This window comes from Danaus plexippus (assembly GCF_018135715.1).
Source record: "Danaus plexippus chromosome 13 unlocalized genomic scaffold, MEX_DaPlex mxdp_15, whole genome shotgun sequence".
Lineage (NCBI taxonomy): Eukaryota > Metazoa > Arthropoda > Insecta > Lepidoptera > Nymphalidae > Danaus > Danaus plexippus.
This window is the reverse complement of record NW_026869849.1, coordinates 5173953-5189647: the sequence shown is the minus strand read 5'-3', so window position 1 is coordinate 5189647 and position 15695 is coordinate 5173953. Positions and strand designations below refer to the sequence as shown.

At 30.7% G+C, this 15695-nt stretch overlaps 1 long non-coding RNA gene across 1 annotated transcript; it reads right to left on the bottom strand.

Moving 5' to 3' along the window:
* Positions 1-13968: 13968 nt before the first annotated feature.
* LOC133320215 (uncharacterized) lies at positions 13969-15246 on the bottom strand. The gene is made up of 2 exons (XR_009753651.1): positions 15055-15246; positions 13969-14166 (listed from the first exon to the last, which is right to left on the bottom strand). It is a non-coding gene; the product is annotated as an uncharacterized LOC133320215 (long non-coding RNA).
* Positions 15247-15695: the final 449 nt, after the last annotated feature.

The window sequence follows — 15695 nt, the reverse complement described above, 5'->3', positions numbered from 1 at the left end:
TGAAAAGACCGACAACAGTTTTCGAATGGTAGCTATTGCATTTAAAGTTTGCCCAATACCTGTTATAATTAGTCTGCAACCGAATTATAAGGTATTAAATCAATTTATATGTAGGTATATTGACTGACACAGAAGTAGAAATTATGCATTGACGTTTTTTTATTGCTAGCATATAAACTTAATTACTTCATAGGTTCATTTATAGCGTCAATAAAAAGTTTTGTCTAATTTCATAACTTTATGAATAAATTAAAAATATTTTGGGTCTTATTAAAAGCAAAAATCTCGTATCGACTTTTTCACGAACATTTTATTCAAGTTAACGCGAATATTTCGATCTTTCTATTAGATAATACGGGAAGATAATGTGTCCTTAAAGTTATTTTATTGTTTATTAAACGTTTTTTGTATTAATAATCCAAGTCTTAAATAAAAAAGCCGAGTGTCGACACAGGTGAGCAGTAAAGCATAAAAATATATCGCAGTGATGTGGGCAGAACAAACGAGCCGGCTCGTGTGTGGTCCGGACAAGCGAACGCACGCAAAATTTCAATATTTATCGATAAATGACCTCTCTGCTTCTACCAGATATGCAAAATATATTATTTTGAATATTCATATCGCTGTCGTAACTTCATAATCTTCGTTTATGTGCTTTTATGGTCACTGTTACGATACTTACAGCATGTATAATGTTGATTGCGTACTTCAATTCATTCATATCAAACAATTTTATCGACAAATTGCAATTATTTTTAGTTGTTTTCGTTTTATTCCTTCCTAAACGTATAGATGCTACTTATATCTCTACGTTTATGTGATTATAAACTGTAAAGTACGGTACTATTAATGCGTAATTTTATTACTAACATTAAAGAGTGTTCGAGTGGAAACAAATTGTCCCGTGTATATTATAAGAGATTTAAAATATGTTTATATTTAAAAAGCACACAAAAATAGTCGGAAAAAGTGCGAGCAATGAGGCAATCATTTTCCACTACTCGTTAAGGGTGCGCAATTAACCGATTATTTCAGAATAACAGCGACGGTCCGCGAATGCCTACCTTTGTCGGCGCAGTGCCTTGTTGACATTTTGTGGAGCAAATCTTCATACCGCGGCCGCTTTCATCTTAACGCATAATCGTTTATTTGATGGATGTTCATACATTTATAAATGCGTAAATCGGTTAGTAAATACAGGTTTAATTGATCTATATTTGGATAGTCGATTACTAGGCAAGAGTTAGCAATTTATTCGAAGAGTGAGACTCAAACAAAACTAAACTTTTATAGAAAGCTTTGCGGTAGATGCTATCAAAATAACACAAATATTTCTGCGAGTACAATGGAAATTGCTACAAAGATTTGTTAAAAATATATAAAGAATGAAGTAAATTTCATTGGTAGCAATACGCAATATAGCCGCCTCTCGTTGGGTGCAGCAGCAGATCAAGATTTCATGACGTTTGAGAAATACAGGCCTCTGCTCTATGAAGTATTTGTAGTTCAAACTTAGTTTCTGTATGTAAATTGTACTATTTGTATTAAATACAGTCTACAGTAATAGCTAACTCATATATCTGTGCAATTTGCATAGTAACAGATAACAGATAGACGCTACCATGCATGATCCAACACAAACAATTTAAATATTAGATTTATAGTATAAATTTTAAAGTGACAAAACTTTCCATAATTATTCTAGACATAGTTATATAAATTTAGTATTTCGTGGCAAAATTTTGTAATATTGGGAGGTTATGAACTCTGCAGTTGTCGCTAAGGATCATAAAACGAAGCTGAGCACTGTAATGTTTGGTTTAATCGCTATTTTATGATATAACGATATCTAACAGCAATTTGAGTACACATTTGAATACAATTCCGCATATAATACGCGTATTTATTATTTTATTTAACATTTTACCTGCTGTTTCGACTTTCGTTTAATTTACAGCAAGACGGACGGACGGACCGACGGACGAAGCGAGGCAGACGAGACGGAAGTGATGTAAAGCGATAGAAACGTAGGAAAAAAATGAAAAATAAGATATGAAATACACGTGCTATTTTGTTCTATTTGATCAAATATATCGTTTAACTTTTTAACTTATTAATTCGGCCTGAATTGAATATTCTCGTATTTGCTAATTCATTAATAATATCCAGGGCTGTAAATATTCCAAGCTTTAATTGCAACGAATGAAAAAATATATAAATATTTAAGAAAAACAAGGAAGCCTGTGTATTTTCAATTTTTAATTAAGCATGCAAAACAATTTATATGTAAAGGAAGGGTATGCATTCTTTAGAACGTTACACTGCCTTCAAAACTACTTTTTTAATCATATCAAAAATGTTGTCCTCATAGCTGGTTTATTAAAAATATAAATATTAAAATATACAGTATTTTTTTTTTTAATTTCATTTTATATTAATGTCTTAAAAAGTTAGCGGTTGGATCCGCCTACGAAGGTGTTTACCTCAAGTCAATTCTCTTATTGGCCGATTAAAAAGTTTTGTTTCACAAAAGGCACTTGTCACTATTTTTTTCATGGCAGCAACATGAAATTAAAACTGTATGTCCGTAGGTATTTATCGAGTACAAGTATATTTTTTTGGGATCGGTAATAAATTCATGAACGTCGCAGTTACCAGTTTTTGTTCACGCACTCCGGTCAGATTTCAGACATTTATCGTTGTTTAATACAATGGCTTCACTAGATCATGTTATTCTATAAATAAATATCATACAACATTTTTTTATACATTATCTGTATTGGTGTAAAGATATAATATCTATATTGATTCACATTAAAACTCTTTTTATTTCTTGTATTGTTAGTATCTTTTTTAAACCTTGTTCTACGTGGATTACGTTTGAAAATCTCGTAAAATTGAATATATGTTATTATTTATCGATTCTATCTTGTATCGAGCACAATTTGGCTATTTGTATTAATATTAAAATTGTAAGGGTAAGTATAAAATTAAATTAAACTCATTAAGGAAACTTAAAAAAAACATAGGAACCAATACGAACGCAAATGTTACCGAATCCATGGATACTGTATGGCATTTAAAGTGTTTAATAGTTTTAAAAGCAATAACTTTCAAACTAATTATATCAGTTATCCCTGCAACGATCTCATTCCATTTCATTTTAATACTTACAGAGTTATTTGATTTTTATTAATTGAACTGCCGTGTCGTAGACAACGGGTCGAGTCTCGCGTCTTCCCCGTTTATTAATACGCTGTAATAAAACATTTAAGACACGTTCTTACGAATCAATAGCCGAGTTCCTGGTATGAATTATTTATATATTTTATTGTAGCTTTATCGCCTGTATCGCAACGGATGCCGGGTACTCCCGGTCGAAATAATAATCAGAGTATAATTCTTATTTTTGACAAATAACCGGTCAACATTGGGTGCTGTCGACTTTTTTAGCAACCGGCTGCCAGTTGATAGCGAATTCCAGGGCTCTTATCGTCTGAATATGTATAAGATGATAGTGGAATGCTACCTTGCGGCAATTATCCGGTGCGACGGCTATAGAAAAAGGATTTTTTTTTTAATATAATCGTTTACAGATTCCACTTTCATCGGCCTCTAATGAATTTTATTGCGTTGTTCTGTTTTGAGATCTTTATTACTACAATGTTAAAATTGTATTGTTTAAGTTATTTTATCGTGGATTAAAATTTTGTTATGGTCCTAAAATGATTATGTGAAAAATAGGAAATCATCCAAGAATAATATGGAATGTTATTTTTAAACCTTATTTAATTGTAACGTTTTATCTAAATTTTGACACGGTAAATCAAAATGTTTCTTATATTATATATAAATATTTCTTAATATTTTCTTTTAGAGGTCGTATATATTCCTAAATAGTCAAAACACAGGACGATTTATTTAAAAACTGCCTAAAGATCGTATTGCATAATTTTCCTTTAAGGTACGACCACTAAAGCCGAGGATATTTTACGGAAGCCTTGGGCTATACCCTACATATAATTACTTAGGTGTGTGAATGTGATGACTAATCGATAAGACAAGTAAAAAGTATAAGTTGTTATATTTAATAACATGTTGATCGCTTCATAACAGTTTGCGAAATTGTACATTCACTGTTTGAGAAGCTTTTGGTAAAAACGATTTTATATCTTTATATTTTATTCTCAATGTGATTTAAAAAGGAGAGTTTAATTTATATTCAGTAGAACAGACTAAAAAATAAGTTCTATTGAAAAAAGTGATTGTCATATGTTTTTTGTTCAAAAATAATGTGTGTTGCAGAATTGTAGGTACCTTTTTTTTAAATCTAAAATGTATCTACTTAACAAGTAGTCTAGATATTTATTTTTGGAGTTGTGTTTATAAACGTAGGTGTCTTAGAATTTTTATATAAAAAAGGTGTCTAAGAATGAGTGTATCAATAAATTTACTGATTCCCCATTCAGCAACAAATTTGTGAAAATAGATCAACTTATCAAGAAGGTTAAGATATGATCACCCAGCGGTTTAAAATTTACGGATATTTTATTTTTAATGTTTTGATATAAAATCAATGGGCAAGAGAAAATCAGAGCGCATTTATGTAAGCAGTAAAATTTAGAAGAAATGCCATTAGTAGTACGAGTAATTGCTATGGACTCATTTAAAACTGTTTTCAGTTTTGATAATTATAATTTATCTGACTAAGTTTTCTCGTTGAGGTCATAATATTGTAATAATATAAGCTAATAAAGGTATGAGCTTGAAAATTATAGTAATTTAATTTATACAGATATTTTAACTCCAGGCAGAGAATTCTTTATTTTTTAATTTTTAAATTGAGTCAAAAAATTAAAATATAAAGAAAAATTTTATGTTTATATGTCTTCAAAAAAAACTAACATCACAATTTAGCTGGGCGATTTTATTTTTTTGACATTTCGGTTACTTTGCAGTCACAGTCATGACGGACACACACAAATTATGACTCACTGTTTCAGCTATACTACAATCATAACATATTTACTCATTCATTAAGAAGTTATTTAATGGAAAGAAAATTTAATCAAAGTATTATGTGTAAAACGTAATGCCATAGACGGGTTTAGTGACGGACGTACTGCTACGATAAATAGTCGATATTTTTTTATAATAAATTTAAATTAGAGTAGTAGTTCAATTATCGTTTTATATTAATGAAACAACAGAACATATGTGAAAAAAAAACAGATTCGCATTTGATATTTTTTTATAATCACTACTAAATAACCCACAAATTTTTATAGCATTTTTATGAGAAGTATAATTATGCTGCAAATATCGTTAGTAATAATAATAATGAATTGCATAACGTCACATCCCTAGTTACGTCACATAGGTCATAGGTAACTGTCACCGGTGACTCGCATCATGCTATAGCGCAAATAGTATATCTTGTTTTTTATCTCGTTCCGCCAACGATTTCTTAATTGTGCACTGCTCTGATACACGCAAATGCGTAAACTTCTTATTTGATCTGGCAGTGTGATAACGGACATGTGATTTTATATTTTTGATGAAGGCATCCTAGATGTTCGATAATCACCAAGCGTTTTCTTTATTACAATTAGGATGTTTTTTTTTAGTTTAATAAGCCCGGCGGATTAATTTCAGTACATCTGTATGTTTATTCTAACTTTGCATCGTCACACTACATGCGAAGCGTTAAACGTTTTTCATTCAAAAGTCTTTTGAAATTGTAACACTAACAATTGTAACACTTACGTAGGTTATTATGATTAACGGGCAATACGTCGTATGTTCTATAACAATGCGAACTAAAGATAAACCTACCGTTTTCATATTTCTATGAAGATAATCCTACTAAATAGATTTTGAGTTCCCTAAGTAATGATAAGTATGATATAAAGTATATGTTTTTATAATATTGGCAGTACCTAATATTTTTCATCTCTGTCCAACGGATTTAAGTTATTCGAGGCTGCCATGCCGATAACTTCTCTCTTGGGATTTTGTAACGTTAAATTTGAAATAATAATAAAATTCTTTATTGTACTCACAGACATTTATCTGAAATCGTATAATAACTATCTTTGGAGACTTATACATAAATAATCTAATTTTGGAAGCTTTATAATAATAATGCTGTAACATTATAAAAAAAATATTTATTCATAATATAATTATTTAAACAACATACATGGATAAAATCGTTTACGAAAAATCCTTTAGGTTGTCCTTATGCGGATAAGCCCTTTAGATTATTAAGAGCAGGCTGTGTAAGGCCATGTTAGTTAAGGATTATAAATACGAAAGTCCAAAATAAAATTGATAAGAATCCAAACTTATCTCCATGATAAATAATGTAATTAATCTGGTTTATCTCAGACTTTTGCATGTCCATTTTTATTAAAGCCACCCAATAACACATGTCTTAACGATTGCGGCATTTGTTTGTACATGAAGTGTGATGAATGTGATGGAAGAAAAATATATTTATTATGTTAAAAAACTGATATTTTCCTACATAGAAATATTGCGATATTTTACTGGCTTTCACAATTAGTGCAATAAGTGTAATTTAATTCGAGATTTCATATTTAACTTATTCGCGAATCGGCAAAATCAACAAAAGTAAAACTTCCCCTGTCGTAAGATTGATGTATTATTCATGTAACTGAATGTTTAACAATCCAGGAAATGGAATTAATTGGGAATCCGATTGTCACCGTCATTACAGGTTACAAAAATCTATAATTGGCCAATAAGAGCACAGGCTCACCGCTACGGGATTCGGACAGGAAGAGAGCGCGTGCTATCTTCGAAACCTTCGTTTGAATTATTCAATACAGTTTTGCCAATAAATTAATGCTTACGCTGTGATACCGCCGCACATACTAATGGCGACACGCGGCGCGCCGCTTTTTGTGATCGCTTCCATTCAGCTTTCCATTGATACGGAAAACGCAAAAACCAGCCGGGCCTCTTGTCGACTCTACTGACTAACGTTACAGCTTTTTATCTCTGACAAGGACGTGATCGGTTCTGTTTTGTCGAGGTGATGAGAATCCATAATTGAACAACCAATTGCCCGGACGTAGACAGACGGAAATACTAATTCAACTGTACAGCAACTTTTTGTTTTTAAACATATTAAGATCTGAAATACATAAATCAATCCCCGAGATACGATCTATGGTTTTTTTTTGTTATGTCTTGTACCAATTATAAAATAGCATAAGTTTTGATCATCAATTCATTGATTTTCAGAAGGAACAATCCGAAAATACTCACATTGGGGACTTTCAAAATAGGCTGTTTTTCATGGAAACCCAAAAAAAAAACTTTACACGTAAATTTGCATGTTTGAAGAATTTGAAATTTTAATATGTACACTTAAAATGAAGTTGCTATCCCTGTATTTTTTTGAGGCATAAATGTTTGATATACTATGGCGTTACGGAAAAAAATTACGATCACAACTATGTAGATGATTATGATTTTAAAATAAATAACTCCTTACCTTCCTAAAGCGAGGAAACGTGGTATAAAATTTATAAGTACACAAGTAGGGGTAGCGCAGTAAACGTATAAAGTTATATTTGGCGATAAAATAAGTCTGATATTAAAAAGTTCTCCCAGAGTGCCACCACGTTCACGAAACGATTCAGGAAAAGATATCGATGACAGGACAGAAACATGTTTTATTTAGGCTCATGTGTCCACAATTTCTTTAATACATTTCGGAGCGACTATAAATTTTTTAACTCCCCAAAATTCCAGTAGCTGACAAGTTTGATTGTGTTTTTTACGGCTCAACTGAATTTACATCAAAAATTTTTGTAATATATTACCTTAGTAGCCGATTTATTTTTATGCTATTGATATCACCGTTTATTTATTTATATATTATACTCTTAAGGTAATCACTAAGGCTTATCTTGTTTAGACATTCAGGTATCATAAAACAGTTATCATAAAGCAGTTTCATACCGTAATAAGTATTGTAAATTGACTAACGGATCGTCTAATTGAATACGGCAGTATCTAACTAAATTATATCAATAAGAAAGGGCTTCGGCGCCGGAGCAAATTGCGCCTACCCAGTATATTCCTTTTGTGTCCGAAGCCAACAACGGCCATTGGTCAATTTTAATGAGCCTCGATCAATGGGCGTAAATATTTCTTGTATCATTCTTTCGAGACGTAGCCGCAGTCAAGACGAGAATACGTTGACATTTCATATGGTAAAATAGAGGTCCGTCCGCTTAGGGATTTCACGTTACTTTTTGCGTACAGTTTTGGAGAATACACTTATACAGATATGTACGTGCCCTCCAATTACCGTCTGTATGGAAAGAAGCTCCATCGGACAATGTGTAACAAGCTAACTATCCGTTTACCGATTGCCGTATAAGTAGCTCGTTTTCATGTCACTTTAATGAGATGCCTTACGTCGCTTGCTTTGAACATCAAAATAGGTGTTCCCTTTGTGTATAAAGTTTATTATTTATGCCCTGAATTAATTTATTAGATGGCATAAAACCTTTTTAGAGCCGATTTAAATGATATTTAAATATATTTTTAATTACCTGACAACTATACATCATTCAGATTTACGCAAGCCACTCTGGGCTACTTAATTTAACCATAAGCTTGAGGCTTCGTTGTAATTAACTCAGGTAATATGAGTTAATTGCTACTAACGAAACGTTGAGCTGCTGTTCATAATAATATAAGGATAAAATTATAAACGACAAAGATGAAAAAATAATTCCATATTCTAAATAAAGGCAGTTGAAGACTCAAGAGATGCTTGCGTTAGTATAAATATTCAATGAATGGGCATAAAAGCGGCCTACGCTCTCACGTATCTGAGTGGTAGGTACAAATTGTATTATTTTTTCTAAGATATGCATTTTAATGGTAATTTTTTTCTTCACTTCTCACACTCATAAATATTTTGCCATAGACGTGTGTTCTCTCCTTTATTAATATTAATAAGTATTATAATGTAACAGCATTTATTTTATTTGGTTCTTATTACCTTCGTATCACAGATTTTATGTCAGAATCCTTAAACTACTCTCGTGCATTAACTAGTCATTAAGTATCATGTGTACATTGGCTTTACCATATTTCCGTTGAAAGATAGACGTCGACCCGCGTTTCGGTGGACTATGCAAACTTAAATTAAAACTGTAAGTTTCCTATCTCATTTGTTATAAACGAAATGGAACTTACGTTATGTATTTGTTTTATATAACGCAGTTTTGCAAACATTAATACGACATCTCAATTAACATAATATACGTTCAGGTTAATAACGACACAGGGTACTTTATCCTTAAAATGCTTTCGTACAGTCGAAATAAAAAAAAAACCTTTCCAAGATTTTTCTTCACATCATTTTAATTATAAATTAAGATATTTTCAAATGAAAAAGTTCGATACTTGTTTCGTTGGAGCGTGCAAATAAATACTAGAAATACAGTTCGCGTCTACTTTGACAGTAATGCGATAAATTTCTGAGTCATAACGAAGATTTCTCTGTAGTTCGTCGCACTCAAACAGCCACTGCAAACTCATTATAATAAACTTAATCCCCTTAATTGAAATGTTAGGTTACACAGAGATAAATCGTTAATGCACGTCAGATTAAATTTATTTTTAAACTGCGGAATAAAGTGACGACACCTTGCAAAATAATGTTAAAAGATTGCTATGTAATTCGAATTTCATGAAGCCCTCTCTTATATTATACGCATTAATTCTGACCTTTTTATTATAATTGTATAAATAAACATAAAAACTTATCTTGAAAGGTACTGCACGTAAAATTAATTGCAGGAGATCTTTGTGTGTGATAATTGCAACAAACGTCATGGAATGTAATTAATCAAAACGCGTCATTCTCAATCAATGGCCAATCAGATATCTCAATTTATTTCAGAGCTGAATAATGATCAGTGGCCATTCAATAGCTAATCATTAATTCTTGCCACGACTCCCCGGGATTAATGTATGAATCCTAAAGCAAAGTTAATCAAGATAAAGGAGTCGGTTACCTAGAAAATAAATGACCTATCCGCCGGGAAGGTGGACTGTTAATACACGATCTGGATTCATAATAACGAAAGTTTGCAGATCATAAATTAATTAAGATAAAGGCAAATTATTACGATAACATCTAAAACTGGCATCGTATTAGAGACCATTGAGAAAAAAAAGAAGGATTTTTAGCAAAACAAATATATATTATTGTTCTTGTGTCAAATTACGCACGTTTATATTGCATTTTTTATTTTAAAATCTTTTTTATTGTTTCAGTTATTAGGAATGAAATTAATTTTCGAACATTTCGTAAAACAAAACATTATTCGTTATCCGTTAATTTGTATTACACTTAATTAATAAATTAATACAAAGTCTTATGTATTATGTAGGTATAGGATATTTAAGATCTACGTTATCTAATAAATATGTCATCGGAATTACAAAAAAATAAGAAAACGAAAACATTATAAAGTAAAAGAAAAATAATGGAAAAAAAGACATCTGAATTAGAGGCGTAACTTTATTATATATGTATATAAGTAATATCTGTAATCTACGCACCCACATTGAAAAACGAAGGATAGCAATTTTTAATTAATAGCCATAATATTGAATAGCACATTTCCAAATAAGGTATTTTTTTTCATACTAAACATGTAACCGGTAAAAAACAATAGTTAATTGGTATTGTATCTAATTGGTTTGGTGCGTGGAAGCAACCAAGCGAATAGCGCGGGAATATCTCTGGCAATTCCATTGTTCTTCAGCTAATTGAATTGATGCCACTGATAGATTGTGTCCTGTAAACGTGCCCGTTAACACTATACACCGGCGACCGAGCTTTAAATTGATTTATGTATAGAATTCCAACATATTCTATAAAAACATCAACGCATCGTTACTGGGACGCAATAACATTTAAAGTTTTTTGTCACGTTTCCGCACGTTTCAACGTAAGCGCGTTAGAACGGTTATAATCTCATTAAATTAATCATATATGAAACAATACATACTTTTGAATTAACTATTAATATTGTAAATAAATATGTGAAATGACAAATATAATATTTAAATATTATCTCCGCGTAATTTTTCAATAACACGTCATATTTAATGTAAGTTCTTTCATAGCGTATATCTATAGAATATTCCCACGTAATACATGGACCAACCAAACCATAGAAAATACAAATCGAATCTGTCCGAGCCCGCACGGCCTATCGCGATCTAACGCACACGCCGTAAAACTTGTCGTACGATTTGAAAAGATAAACCTCACTTTTTATTTCACTGTTTATAGTAACCGAACTCGAAGATATTGCTATTTCAAATGGAAACACAAAAACAAAATTGTTGTTAAATTTGTTAAATAATAACATATTAACTTATTTGGTGAACGTAAGTAAAGATAACGTTGTTATATTTGTATTTATATATAAATAAGAATGATTCAAAATAAATTTTTCTCACAATCTGCTAACCTTATTAAACTGAAAAGTATTTTTCCGCGGTATTGTGTTTGAAAATGTGTAAGTTTGTGCGTATATAAGAGTATTGAAATAAATACTTATTCGCAAATTGGTTAAACATATTATGACAAATTGTGCAAAATTACTTTTAAATGACACTAACATTTTCGTATTGCTATGCGTATTTAGTTATTTTTTTATAAAAATATAATCTGAAAATATTAATTTCATTTAAATGAACATTCGCGAAAGTCTTAGGTCTCAAAATTAGTCTTATTTACATGTGATTGTGTTAAATCTGAATTAAAATATTAATAATAAACATAATAAATTAGTACAAGTAATTCAAATGAGGACCGATTAATTGATTTGATTTCATTACACAATCAACAAATTCTTTTCATACAATATCATTCTCATATAAAGTCCTGTCTCCTGTCTCATGTCTCCATGATGCCATTTGTTTCACTAGACTTCACACGCTTCATCATTTTATGTTAGTGGTATTGGCGACATTTCGATCCTCACGGACGATCTAGAACTCTTAATTCTTCGAGAAGCTCACGTTACGTATTCAACGATAAAGGCAAGAAGCTTTTATTATATTTTATTTAGACATTGGCCTCATTCTTCTCTAATTGTGTTTCCAAAACCTCAATTATTGAGTCTATCAAAAGTCGGTTGGGCCCCAAGAAGAGCGGTTTTTCTCAATACTACTTTTATTCCAAATTTCCATAGGCGGCATCACGGCATCACTGACTCAAAGAAGAAATAAAAGCACTAATAGGATTTATCTTAAGCAAAGTGATCACTCGTGTAGGCAAAACCTTTTTTCCTTTCTTTTTTCCATTGATCATAAAAACATATTTATCTAACCAGCAACTGTTAATACTGGTTTATCTATTAAATTTTAACAGGAGTTTTGATTTCGCATATTTAATGTTTTCAGAAAAAGCAATACAATCGATTCTTCATAATATCTTTTTAGTTTTTTACGACTACTATAGCAATTATTACGTAAAAATTGAAGTAATAGTGTTGTATATGACTACAATTAGTTAGTAAGTATTAATATTTTGAAATCTCCATTAAATATCATTAATGGCTGTCTCATCTCTCACCAAGTTATGTTTAATAGAGTTATTTTAAAAAGCAATTACATCTTTAATTAAGGTTCGCTATTCAGTTGTATGAGCTCATCGGGATGTAAAATTTACGACTAAATAAAGCCGACTTGCTTATACACTGTAGCGTCTTCCGGCTTTGCTTGTTTCGATATTAAAAAGATCTTGTCGGAATATACATATATAACTATTATAAATAAGAAAAAGAATTTCCTTAACAGTGTCTTTTGAAACAACAGACCATCTTGTAAATATTTTTTTATTTGAACTTTTTAAGCCAGAGATTTGATAAAATTAAAGACATTCATTAAATTATAATAAATTTCGAATATGAAAGAGGAAAGTCGATAAAATTCAAGTATAGATACTTTTTTAATAATATAAGAAAAATCAATACATAAAAAATTACTTCCCAGCCATTATAAAAACGTTAATGTTATGCTAATAATAGCTTTTGAACCGATATATCTTTATGGATTAACAAGTCTATTGCATTAATTGTGAGTAATAAAATCGCTTAAGGACTTACGTGTTAATGCCTTATTGGCCTGAAGGGCTATCAAATATGTGTGTGTTACCTTAAATAATTAATAGATAAATTCATTTCTATTAATAATACAATTGACTATATTTGTGTTGTTTGTTCAAAATAATACTATAATAAATCGTTCTGGTCACAATTTAATTGCTAAACAATAATCCTGTCACATCGCACTCACTAGATCTTAAAAAAAGACAAGCACGATCTTACGGCGTGGGCACTTTTCAAGAGACGAACGTCAACACAGAGGTTGCAAATAATATATTTTATATAATTCATAATAACATTAACATTCTCCAATTTTATTCTCAAAATTAATAAGTTTTTTTTCGTTGTTTAATTTTCGGTATGTTTGTATGTTTATCTTAAGGTAGTTTTAGAGATTTTGTATATACAAAGTCTTTCCTAAAACAATAATGAACGGACTTCTTAGTCATTGGAATCCCACAGTTTGTAAAGGTTGAAAGTTTTATAGTTTCAAAGTGTCGTATTAATTAATATAAAAACTATTTTAAAGTATTAAACAATAAACAACTCGTTAGAAAGGTTAATAAGTTGCTAAAACTCATACATTTTATTACGTATGACGTATTCAATAAAGCCTAGCTTTTTTGGCGGCCATATTCCTCACCTGTCAAGTCTAATGGGTATTTAGAATTTTTATGCGGTTTTTAGTCCAACTATTTATCTTCTAAGTTCACCTCGTTCTATGAAGAATTATAAGAATATCCTGCATATATATTCATGACCGGGACCTAACCGAGAAAAATCTTAATTCAATATCAAGAAAAAGATTTCATTTAATCATAAAAATTTTCCTAAATATAAAAACTTTGAACCCTGTACGCTTTAAGTGTAGATACATATTTTCCTATTTATTCTTGTCCAAACATTTACACTGAATATATACTTATATCCAAATAACGTTATTTGATATCACTGGCCAAATATATTAAAGATGACAAATGGATTGCTGAAAATTAAAAAAATATATAAAGACTAATTTTCAAGAATACCTACGCTTAAGGTCAGATATAATTGTAAAACATTCATTCAATCCAACCAACTAAGAAGAATTCTAACAAGGGAACGAAGAAAAATATATATGGAGAAAATTTCAAAATAAACTACTAACCAATATCGGTAGAATATAAAGAACAGTGGTAATGCGATGAGCGTAATAAGGAGAGATTAAAAATTCAAGACCAATTTACTGTGGTTGGATAGGATGTCTAGATGTATTACATTGTCTCGAGAGCTAATTCTTAAATTACTTATAATATCGCCAATTCGCAGATCTGATTAATGTAACCAAACAATGTAGGCTTTTTACTTATTGAGTTATTTAGCAAATTAAAGTACATATGCATATTAAATATGAGTGTTCCTGAACGATAAAAACTTAAATCACCAAGCAGCAATCGTGTCAAATTATAATTTTCTATTTACAATGTACATATATTTACAATGTACATATATTTGCTGTTTACAATGTACATATATTAAAATATGCGAGATAAAATTATTCTTTTGTACAGGCTATTCTAATTTTAAAAATGTTATGTAACAGCAATATCACTAAAACGAATATCGAGGCGATGATTGGACAGAAGTACATACAGCAAATATTGATTAGGTACTTAGTGCAATAATAATATTATGCCTTTGATCTGTAACACAGTGCTCTACACATTCAATAGCGACGTATAACGAAAATCTGAACACGGCGAGATATAATCTAGTTGGTTTACGGCACACCCAGGCCTCTTATGATTATAACATAAAACACCCACAGAATGCGCACGTCTGATTCTTTCAGTAATCTCATGCCGATTCCATTACATACTTATCTAAAACTTACTTTTCACTTTCTTCTCTTTATTGTTGCACGTTGTGGGTTGTTTATAACATTCCACATACAGAAATAAGAACATTATTCGACTGACTCGTTTAAATATTTCTCGTCACAAAAAGGTTTTTGTTATTTTAATGTGCAGGATTTATTTGCGTTGGCGTTTTACGATACAACTTTATTTGCTCGTGTTATCGGATAATGAAATCCCAAGAGTTTTATTATTGACCAGTATTCCTAGGAACTGATCAATAACACCACCAGCTACTGATTTATTGCGTTATGTTTTTATTCTTTATATAAAAAATAAAATAAACATATTTGATCATTAACGTAAACTGAAAATAGAAATAGTAATCAGTAAATTGCTGCTATATAGACAGTGTAAATCCTCCGAAGAGTCATACATATATAGTTTTAATTGTGATTGCCTTTCGTTAGTTATTCTGGCGTTACTTGTTTAAGCATTCAGCCGTTCTCGTGAGAGCAACAGATAAAACAAAATAACAACAGTTCAAATTAAGTGAGATAAGTCTGCAAAAACACGCTACCTGCTCCACCAGCCTGCCTTATGGAGGACACCATTTTAGATGTATCTAACAAAAATGACGAGGTCTACCCTTGGAAGCAAAAAGGGACAAAAACACTAA